Source organism: Gossypium arboreum, chromosome 9 (assembly GCF_025698485.1).
Source record: "Gossypium arboreum isolate Shixiya-1 chromosome 9, ASM2569848v2, whole genome shotgun sequence".
Taxonomy (NCBI): Eukaryota; Viridiplantae; Streptophyta; class Magnoliopsida; order Malvales; family Malvaceae; genus Gossypium; species Gossypium arboreum.
The window spans coordinates 23,846,793-23,859,299 of record NC_069078.1 but is presented as its reverse complement, the minus strand read 5'-3'; positions in this window follow the sequence as shown (position 1 = coordinate 23,859,299).

Here is a 12,507-nt window from a genome sequence, read left to right as displayed (position 1 = left end):
AGCCTTAATGGCTTTTTCTTGCTCACTAATCACGAGCACTTCCTAGATCTGCATTAACATTATCGTTAAAAACATAATGGGTGATTTGTGCCCAACATATGTCACCCTTCCCCATTAAAGCCTATTCGGCCAACCCTTACCAAAGTGAAGAACACTTACCAAAGTTTCAACACCTAGGGAGCAAATCGGCAGAGATCCAAAAGACTGAGGGTCGATACTAATCCTACTAAAACCGACTCAGAAGGAGTGAGGGACAGGAGTAATCGATACTTAGCAAAACCGACTGAAAGAACAAAACACCTACACTAGAATTGGCCGAAGTAGAAGGAGTAGTGGCGGTACAGAGGATATTCAGCTTTTAAGGTTTTTATAATGGAAAAGGTTATTCAGCACAAAGAAAAAGAGCAGCAGAGACCGTTTACAACCAATGGTTAATAAAAAAAAAGTATTAAGTAGGGGAAAGAATAGAAAATCGACACAAAGTAAAGAATGAAGAACAAGAATTTCGGTTTTTTGATCCTTGGAGAGAAAGGTTCTTTCTGGTAACAAGGAAAGGGATAATTCGACATTAGCCTGGAATCCTCACATTCGACACCTAAATATAGTCTATAGCCAAATTCCTATGCCCAAATTCCCAATTCGAATCCACCTCTTCTTCACTCCTCATCTCCTAATTTTTCTCCCTGATAACTGCCTAATCCCCTCATTAAATTTCTCCTCTTATCGCTCCCTATAGTGTTCATATCCAACGCCACCACTGACCATCTCTTAAGCAAAAATAAATCCTTCTTTAGAGCAAGGAGGGATTCAAACCCCAAACCCCCTTGCCCTGCATGTGACGCCACTTGTCACTCCACCACAAGGCTTTCTTGTGTCCAATTCCTCCTTCATTTATTCAAAAGCTCACCTACTTCCCATCAGGGTTCTTTTAGTTATTAACCTATAATTTCCTTCAGCCCTAAGTTCGAACCCAAACCTTAACCAAGACCTATTAACACATAAATAACACTTGACTAGGAATATTAAACACACTTTTTATCAAAACCAAAATAAAAAGAAAAGTCAGGATTTCACAAGGTGAAACCATGGCTACAGTTTTTCAAGCTTCTAAGCTCGATTGTAAGTCCGTTCTTGCCCCATTTTTAATAATTTTTATGTTAGCAAAATCCTCGTAACAAGTTCTATCTATTTCTACCACTAATTTGAAGAGATGTCGAAGTTTAAAATTTCACCCTTGATGGATATTTGTGTATTTTGATGTTTGATGGTAGAAAATGCATGTTTATGGCTTGATAAACGACTTTTGCTAAGTGATTTTCGGTGGAAATGCTTAAAAGGACTAATTTGTAAAAGTTATAAAATATGTAGTAAAAGTGTGTTTTAATTGAAATTGTAGGCTACTATAGTTATGAAAATGATTTGGCTAGGCTTGTATGTTAAAGAAATTGAACACATTTCATTTTACGAGCTTAGGGGAAAAAATGTAAATATGTCAAAGTTTAGCCCCAAAAATGTAATTTTTCATAATAAGATTTTTGGGTCACATTGAATAATGTGACAAATAAATATGTTAAGTTTGATATTATAGATCAAGGAAAACGAGGTTCGGACCTAGAATTCGGGAAAAAAGAGTATTCGACGATTAGATCCCTTTTTGGTATCCTAGGTATCGAGGTAAGTTCGTATGTAAATAATGCAATGTTATAGTTGTATTTTAATGTTTTGATATTGTATGAAATGTATTATTGTTCCTATGAGTATAATTTGACGAAGTTCCGATGAGAGAGAGAAATCCTGGTTGAACCTTAGGAATAGATAGGATACAAATGTCATGACATTAGGGTTACTAAGATTACGTGTAAGACCATATCTGAGATATGGCATCGATATGAGATTTCGTGTAAGACCATATCTGGAATATGGCATCGATATGAGATTTCATGTACGACCATAGCTGGGCTATTGGCATCGATACAAGATTACATGCAAGACCATATCTGGAATATGTCATTGGTACAATGCTGTAAGTACGAGATTCCTGAGTATCCTTTAGTATTCCAAATGGTTCAATGGGAAATTCAATGGGATGTCAAAGAAGAGAAAGAGTTTTTAAGTATTACGAGTTGGTACACGTATGTACGTAAAGTTCATAAGCATTGACTTCATGAAATTGTGGGTTCATGATTTCTATGAGAATGATTTTATGAAAACATTGTGATTATTGGTGTATACTTGCGATGTATGAAATACATGATAAATTCATCTGATGACTATGTGATTTGCTTTCGGGCCAAATGGAGTTATGATATAACATGTGTTATTCATGCAAATTGTGATTGATCGGATATGAGAAAGATGAAAGATATTAAGATATATGCTTGGAAATGTGAGGACACAAGATTAATGTGCATGTTTACTATGAGGTTTGAAATGATTTGCTAATTATTGTAATATTTTATTACAAAAAATTATGATTGCTGGACTAATGCCAAGAAATGTTAAATTATGCTTATAAGTTGATAAAGCAAACGTTGTGACTGAATAAAAATTATAACCATGAGATTATGGTAGATTATAATACTTGGTCTTTTTATTGTCGAGTTATGTCAAATACTTGGTAAGATGTGAATGAGTAAGTTATATTATGAGACTTAAATGACATTCGTATGGTTTTACATTATGTTAATTGTATGAAATATGTATGGTTGAGTTGCTTACTTTTTTTATATGAACTTACTAAAATATATTATATAACTTACCCCTCTTCCTTTTTCATGTCTTATAGGATTATTTAGTTAGCTTGGGTTGGAGATCGTTGGAGATCCTATCACACGATCCAGCTATCACTTTGGGTATTGATGAATTCAAGTATTTTGAGTTTATGGCATGTATAAGAATTTGGTATTTTTGTTATATGTGTCATTATTAATTTGGCCATATGTGTTGGCTTGCAATGGTGTTTAGTTCATTTTTGTATATAGCCATTGAAGTTGGCTAATATTGGTTATGAGTATAATCATATATTAATGCCATTTGTGAATGTGAAATTTTGCATGATTTGGTGTGGAAAGGTTGATATTATAAGCATGATAAATAATGGCATGAGAATGTCAAGTTATTATCTTGATTATGGATGTGCTTGTAGTATGTTTGAGTTTGGCAAAGTATGATGTTTTAAGCATGATAGATGTTGGCTCTGAAATGACATGTTTAAGCCTTAGTTATGATGGTATTGGTTTTTTGTTTGTATTATAAATTTTGCTATTGAAATTGGTGTATGTTATGTGTGAATAAGGGTAGCAAAATGGCTTGGTAAATAGCCTTGTTTTTGTCTGCACAGGTAAACACACGGGCGTGTGTCTAGGCCGTGTGTGACACACGGTCAGCCCCATGGGCGTGTGATCTGGCCATGTGTCCCCTGCATCTAAATTGTTGCAAAATAGAATCTTAGTATCGAGCACACGGGTAGAGACATGGGCGTGTGTCTCAGCCATTTGAAGAACACGACCTAAGCACACGGGCATATGACTTGGCCGTGTGTCTTAAATTTGTTGGTGACGTCATAAATAGAGAGTTACACAGGTTAAGGACATGGGCGTGTGTGACCACATGGTTTACCCACACGGGCGTGTGAACCATTTTGTGTGAAAAATTTTCTAACTGTTGTTAAAGTTTCTAAAGTTCTCGATTTAGTCTCGAACCACTTCCAAAGTATGTTCTGGGCCTCGTAGGCTCGTAATAGGGACGATATGAATGTAGATGAACTGTTATAAATTTGGATGGAAATTCATGTCTCGATTTTGTATGATTGCTTGTGTTTAAGTTTGGTAATGCCTCATACCCTGTTCCGACGTCGAATAAGGGTAAGGGGTGTTACATTTAGTGGCATCAGAGCTATGGTTTAGTCGATTCTTAGACTAACATAGCGTACGCGAGTCTAGCTATACATGCCATGTTACCACCTATGGTAGTGTGATATCTCTCAACTCTGACGAGAACTGTCTTGCTGAGATAGAGATGTTTTCCAACTGAGCTATTTTTGATAATGCTAAAAGTGATATTGAGATATTTAAAATGTGTTCATGATGAGACAGAACTTAAAAAGGTACGAATAGAAGTCCATGATATGTATGTGATAATGTATGAAATGAGGTAACCATAAGTTGAGAAATGTGGAAACGCAGAATGAAATGAAAGTTCATATGGTGATAAGCCCGTCCATGTTTGTTTGGCATTCATATGATGTTAGGTGCCCAACATATTTGATTAAGTGAATATGATAAGTACAATTACTCAAAATTCATGGAATGTATGTTTAAGTAGACTTGTTTGAATATGATAATCGAAAAGTTTGTGTAACATAATTATGTGTGTATTATGTAATTGTGATGATATGATGTTGATGATGAATGCAAAGTCATATGTGTGTATTTATGAGAGTCAAGTTAGAGGCTTTACGACCTCACCCCCTTGCCAATGTGGTATTTTATAATAAAATTTCACGAAATTTAAGTTGAATGAGCTCACAAGTGAGAGACTAAAGAGTTCACTTGCAGAATAACTAATAAGGTGGTTATAGTTGAGAATAGTTTGGAAAGTGAAAACAGTGTTGGAAGAATGTCAAAACGTATTAAATATTATACAGATTATGTCATGTCACGGATAAAGAAGAAGATAGTCCTGGCTAATCGACTCAAATAGGTATAAAGTCTAAAGATATGTTTGTTAAAATTTCTCCCAAATTGGTTTTTGTTAGTGTGTGGAATAATACGTGGTTCATGATAATAGAGTTAGTCAGAGAAATGATGTCTGAATTGTAAAGATGTCTGAGTATAACAATTATGGTTGAATAGATTGCAATGATCTCTTTTTAGTATTTTGTATATATATTCATTCATCCTCAGGGATTTATGTGATTGTTCATTTTCTGATGAAACTCTTATCATGTGAGAATTTTAGCTAATTTTAATGCTAGATGAAAGCACTATTGGTTTGACTGGTTTATGATCGGCATTACCTTATCTTTTTAGGATTCTATTCTAATATGTTGAAATGAAGTCGATGGTAAAAAATTATGTTAGGCTATTCTTCTGTTTCTACTGGTTATGGTTTTGTTTTATATATTTGTAAAATATATTATCTCCATTAAAATTGATTCCAAAGCGTTTAGGCAATGTTTTCTTCTGGTTTTCTCTGAGAAATCATCAAGATTTTTATTATTTTCTTATGAGTTATATTCTTGGACTTCCGGTATGGTATCAAATTTGGGTTTTCTTATCATCCTTATTGTGTAAATTATCAGACATGGCTCATCTTTAAAGTATGTTCTTTGGTCTGTGATGGCTATGTTTATTATGATTGTGTTTCTGGATTCGATAATTGGAATGTGGCGATTTTGGTATCAGGATTTCTCTAATTCTCGTGAAAGGAATTGGCATCGGCGAAGGTATAGATAGTGGAAGCTCAAGCTCAAATTGTGTGATGGTTTTCTTTTCTCAAGTAAGTTTGATCAAGGTCAATGAGTTTAATCAGTATATATTTGTTTCCTCAAGTTAATACGGTTGAAAAGATCTTTGATTAGCATGTTAATAGAATTTTGAAATATTGTGTGTTTGAGCTGTTTTCTTAGCATGAAGAAAAGAGTACCTTGATCTGTTATTATTCGATAGTTGAAATCAACTATGTTGTTTTTATTAGAGTGAATTGAATTGCTAAGATGTGATTTGAGTTATACATATTTAAGCATGTCCTCAGCTAAGAGAATAAATTCTGTGCACTCACGAGTATGAAGACGAACAGTTGAAATGAAAAATCTATAATTTAGCAAGTATGATATTGAAATATACTTATTGGATTACTTTAATCGAATGATGTTATTACAGGTTAAAGCTGTTCAGATTGATAACATTATCAAAGTTGTGAAAGTTTGAATGGTCTGTTGCATGTTAGCAAAGTTGAATACAGTTGAAGGTATTATTAACTGAAGCACTGGTTTTGAGTTCAGTCTGAATTGAGAAAAGAATTTGCGATTTTTCAGTGATGTACTATTGAACAGATTAGAATATGGTTTAATACAAGAATGTAAAGTGATAGTTTGAATTTTCAGATGGTTAAAGTCACATTAAAAAGAACTGTTAGACTGGTGATTTAGAGACAACCACTTCTATGCATGTGTTGTGAATTTGATGACTTCGTGTGTTCGAAGGGAAATGTCATGTACATCCTGGTTCAAAGGTTTAAGTATCTAATGTCGCAAAAAGATTTGAATTTAAGACAGCGTGAAGGCTTTGAGATGTTAAAGGATTGTGAATAGTTATCAATTAACCTTTGAGAAAGCAAGTATAATTACAAATGCCTGAATTGAAAATTCTTTATTTATTTTGTGTGTACTGGTTACATGATTAATCTTACTGATGATGGTCTGATTCTAGCTAAGTTAAAAGCTAAATCAATGCTTTCCTTACGAGTTTGAGAAGCTCAGATGTAACACCCCAAACCCGTGACCGTCACCGGATTTGACCACGTGGTGTTACCGGGCTTACCTCCCTTATTTCTCTCTTTGAAATAATTGATTTCTGTTCCAGGCAGGCTAGCTAACTGCATCACTGTCACCTTAGAAATCATATCTCGAGTTCCAGAACTCGAAAATCAGTTCCGTAAATTTTCCCTGAAACTAGACTCATATATCCATCCCTGTATTTATTTCTAGAATTTTTGGTCAGGCCAATTGGTACATTTTATTAGTTAAAGTTTCCCATGTTACAGGGGTCGACTACACTGACCTTTGCGCATTACAACCTGGATATCTTCTCCTACAGGGCTTCAATGCTCATGTCGTTTGTTTCTAATGAAACTAGACTCAAAGGGAAATCTGCACATATAAGGCACGACTTCTAATTCCTTCTGGATAATTTATGGTAAATTTTCAAAGTTGAGACAGGGGATCCAGAAACCGTTCTGGCCCTGTTTCACGAGAACTTTAATATCTCTCAGTATACTGCTCATATGGTCATTTCGTTTCGTCCATATGAAAATAGATTCATTAAGGTTCAATTTCATAATTTATTTACTATTTAATTCCACTTCTACTATTTTTAGTGATTTTTCAATCTCATATCACTGCTGCTGTCCACAACAGTTACTGCAGTAGACTATGCCAATTTCATGAATCTTTCCTTGGCCTTACTAATCATCCATCATACATGACACAAATTATGGCCACCTTATCAAAATTAAAGTTTCTAAGACTCGTGGCTATAGGTTCTAGCATCCCACTCAACGACCACATAGGCCATTTTCACATGGCTTAAAGTTTACAACCCACAATTCAACAAAACATAATAGCCTATACATGCCAAATGTTCTCCTAGTTCAACGACGAAGACAATACCAAAAGATTTCCAGCCGGTGTGATGACTTCAACGACGGTTCCGAGCACGCAACAATACGAGTCCAAGAGACCTAAAATGGGTGACAAGAAAACACCGAGTGAGTTTATAACTCAGAAGTCATAAGCATTCATCAACCATCCATTAATAAAATTTTCACAACATCAAACAATAAACGAGGCTAGGTACTTCATCCATATCGAAACTATACCATAATTCCTCGGACCTTTCGGTTCAATCTCATACCAAGTCATACATCCACATTTCATATTCTATACAATAAGATATTTGAGGCATTTTTTACACACCAACTCATTCACACCACAATCATACAATTGCAATCATCACATAGATTTAAAGCTTACCAAGCTCAACCCCGAGCATGAACGTGTTGCCTATTCGTCATGAGCTCAAGGTACTTACCCGATCCGCTATCCGGGATTAACTCGATAATGTTGCACACTCAGTGCCAATTGTAACGCAAGAGCATATAGTGAATCCGCACACTTAGTGCTATATATTTTCAGCTCGCACACTTAGTGCTATATAATTTTCAGCTCGCACACTTAGTGCTATATATTTTCAGTTCGCACACTTAGTGCTATATATTTTCAGTTCGCACACTTAGTGCTGTACAATTTTTAAACCCGCACACTTAGTGCCAATCTTGTCACCGTGTCCATTTATACCCGCACACTTAGTGCCGAGACCAATACCTTATGCATGTTGTCTGCCTTTATACATTCAACCATGGCATCATTCCATACACATACATTTTCATTTACACATCAACTCATTTAAACACAATTGCGTATATATTATGGTCATTTACATCAACACCAAATATATGCTTAATGACTTACCTTGTTTTGGGTAGAACGATTCCAATTCGGCTACTCGTTTGCTTTCTCCTTTCCTTTGTCCGATTTAGTTCCCCTTTGCTCTTGAGCTAAATCAAACAATTTACCTCTCCATCAAACACAAACATACGGCATTCACATACATTATTATGATTATTGCCGAATACTTAACACAACTAAGCTGAAAATTTACTCAATCTCATCTTAATTTATTCCTACTTATTTATCCAAAATTTCCAATACAAGGTATTTAACACCTATGCCCATTTATACCCCCATATGGCCGAATGTATGTATATATGTATATATATATACAATGTCAACTATAACATCTTTTAAACACCTAATTTCACCTTATGAACACTTAATCAATTTTTTTCCTAATCTAGCATATATTTTCACATCCATTGTATCATCAGGTAAAATCATATATAACTCATATAGGTGCAAGGCCGAATTTCAAGGTGTCCATAACCATCCAAAACACAAAATTAAACTATCATGCAAGAAGCATAAACCATGCTCATGAGCATGCCATGGCCGAATACATCACACACCATACTCCTTATAATTTTGGTCATGGTTAAACAAAGGACTCAATGCCCTACTCAAGAATACTAAAAAGAAATTTTCAAGAGTAGTCAATCCATCATTGCATGCATCATTAGCAAGCTTCACACTTAGCATGCAATGGCTTCAACACAATATCAACCTTGGCCAAATACCATTTCTATGGCAAAACAAGGATTTGAACCATGGCTAACCATGAACATCAAGTTAGCAACTATAACATACATGAATCTCATGACACAACCTCATACATACCTTAATCTTGATGCATGTATAGCCAAATCTCCTTCTAGATCTCTTCTAAACCAAAAAATGGAGCAAAAATCCTATCTTCTTCCTTAGTATTTTCGGCCAAAAAGGAATGAACAAGGATGAACAAATTTTTTTCTTTGCTTTTCTTTCACTCACGGCACAAAGGGGGGAGGGGAAAGGATGAGCAAATTTTTTATTTTTTTTGTTTCTCTTCCTACATGCTTAATTTTTTATCATTTCCCTCATCAGCCATTAACAAAACATGTTTCAACATGTTTTCTTTGCCCATAAACCATGTCATGGCCGGCCACTAAGCTTCCTTTGGGGAAATTTGACATGCAAATCCTTTATTTTTGCATGCATTATCAACTAGTCATCACACATTTCCCCATCATACTTTCAAAGTTTACTACTAGGTCCCTTCTAGTGAAATTCACATTTATAACTCTAAATCGAAACATCAAAAATGTCACACATGAATTAACACATATCATAGGCATCAAAATAAATTTTAAATTATTTTTATGCCTCGGTTTTGTGGTCCCGAAACCACATCCCGTTTAGGGTCGATTTTGGGCTATCACATCAGAAATGTGTTAGTGAATGGTAAGCTAAATAAGTATAGTATGAGTTGATTTTCAATTCTGAATTTCAAGTCTGACCTGATGACTGATGTTATTGTTTTGAGATAGAAATTGCGTACAAATGAATCTAGAGTTTATGCTAAATAGGGAGACGTTTTGGTGATTGGGTATGTACCATGATATTTTTTAATTTATGTTTAGATGTCTATTTGTTAGCAAGTAAGCCGAACATCAAGAGCATTCAGGACTATTGCAGTAAGTGATAATACTAGAGTGCTATGAGGTAGAGTCACTATAGATTTCATATCGGGACTACCTCTATCTTCGAAATGGATAATGTTGTTTGAATGCTGATCATTTGAAAAAATCTGCATGATTGTTTCAATATGTACTGAGTTCTTATTTGACAGATCAATTGAGTATATGTGTTCCTGATAGAGTAATTTAGATCTTTGACGATATACCCTAGCATTGTGTGCTAAAGTTCAAGGGTTATTGGAAAGAGATATACGAGGTTAAATCGGTTTGTGATTCTGAGAAGATAGTGAAAGTGTTTCATGAGAGTTGAAAACAACTTCTTCTAGTAAGATTTTCTGGAACAAAATCCCTAAAGGGGGGAGAGTTGTAACAGCCCGATTTGGGGTCTGGTCAGAACAGTGGTTTCGGGACCAAAAATTTGACACAGTAAAATTCATTTTTATTATATTTTTATAGTCTGTAATTTTATGGAATTGTTTTGTGAAAATTTCGTTTGAAAATTTTGACGTTTGGGCAGTCAATTTTGTAAAAAGGATTAAATTGTAAAAAGTGAAAAACTTGAGTTCTAGAAGCTAGAGGTGTGTAATTGCTATGAAATTTTAAATTGGAGGTGTTTAAATGGTACTTAGACCATTGGTTATGTTGGTGGACAAAAAATGGACATGGTTTGGTATATTTCTAAAGTTTTTCATTAAGGGCATTTTGGTCATTTGGTTATTAAAATGAATTAAAAACAAAATTAGAAGCCAATTTTTGTCCATCTTCAACCCCACGGCCAAATGTCGCAAGGGGAAACCATGGCTAAGGTTTTTCAAGCTTCCATGCTCGATTGTAAGTCCGTTCATGCCCTATTTTTAATAATTTTTACGTTATTGAAATCCTCGTAACAAGATATATCTATTTCTACGACTAATTTGAAGAGATGTCAAAGTTTAAAATTTGACCCATGATGGATATTTGTGTATTTTGATGTTTGATGGTAGAAAATGCATGTTTATGGTTTGTAAAACGACTTTTGCTAAGTGATTTTCGGTGAAAATGCTTAAAAGGACTAATTTGTAAAAGTTATAAAATATGTAGGCTGCTATAGTTATGAAAATGATTCGGCTAGGCTTGTATGTTAAAGAAATTGAACACATTTCATTTTACGATCTTAGGGGAAAAAACGTAAATATGTCAAAGTTTAGGGGCAAAAATGTAATTTTTAATAATATGGTTTTTGGGTCACTTTGAACGATGTGAAAAATAAATAAGTTAAAAGTGATATTATAGATCAAGGAAAACGAGGTTGGACCTAGAATGGGGGAAAAACGAGTATTTGATGATTAGATCCCTTTTTGTTATCCTTGGTATCGAGTTAAGTTCGTATGTAAATAATGCAGTATTGTAGTTTTATTTTAATGTGTTGATATTGTATGAAATGTATGATTGTTCCTATGAGTATAATTCAACGAAGTTCTGACGAGAGAGAGAAATGTCATGACATTAGGGTTACTAAGATTACGTGTAAGACCATATCTGGGATATGGCATCAATATGAAATTTCATGTAAGACCATATCTAGGATATGGCATCGATATGAGATTTCGTGTAAGACCATATCTAGGATATGGCATCGATATGAGATTTCGTGTAAGACCATAGCTGAGTTATTGGCATCAATACAAGATTACATATAAGACTATATCTGGGATATGGCATTGGTACGATACTGTAAGTACGAGATTCCCGAGTATCCTTTAGTATTCCAAGTGGTTCAATGGGAAAGTCAATAGGTATGTCAAAGAAGAGAAAGAGTTTGTAAGTATTACGAATTGGTACACGTATGTACGCAAAGTTCATAAGCATTGACTTCATGAAATTATGGGTTCATGATTTCTACGAGAATGATTTTATGAAAACATTGTAATTATTGGTGTATACTTGTGGTGTATGAAATACATGATAAATTCATTTGATGACTATATGATTGGCTTTCGGGCCAAATGGAGTTAATATATATGATATAGCATGTGTTATTCATGCAAATTGTGATTTATCGGATATGAGAAAGATGAAAGATATTAATATATATGCTTGGAAATGTGAGTACACAAGATGAATGTGCATGTTTTCTATGAGGTTTGAAATTATTTGTTAATTGTTGTAATATTTTATAATGAAAAGATTATGATTGTTGGACTAATGCCAAGAAATGTTAAATTATGCTTATAAGTTGATAAAGCAAATGTTGTGACTGAATAAAAATTATAATCATGAGATTATGGTAGATTACAATACTTTATGTTTTATTGTCGAGTTATGATAAACACTTGGTAAGATCTGAATGAGTAAGTTATACTGTGAGACTTAAATGACATTCGTATGGTTTTAAATTATGTTAATTGTTTGAAATATGTATGGTTGAGGTTGCTTATTGTTTATAAATGAACTTACTAAGCTATATTATATAGCTTACCCCCTTCTTTTTTCATGTCTTATAGGATTATTTAGTTAGCTCGAGTTGGAGATCGTTGGAGATCGTCAGAGATCCTATCACACGATCCAACTATCACTTTGGGTATTGATGAATTCAAGTATTTTGAGTTTATGGCA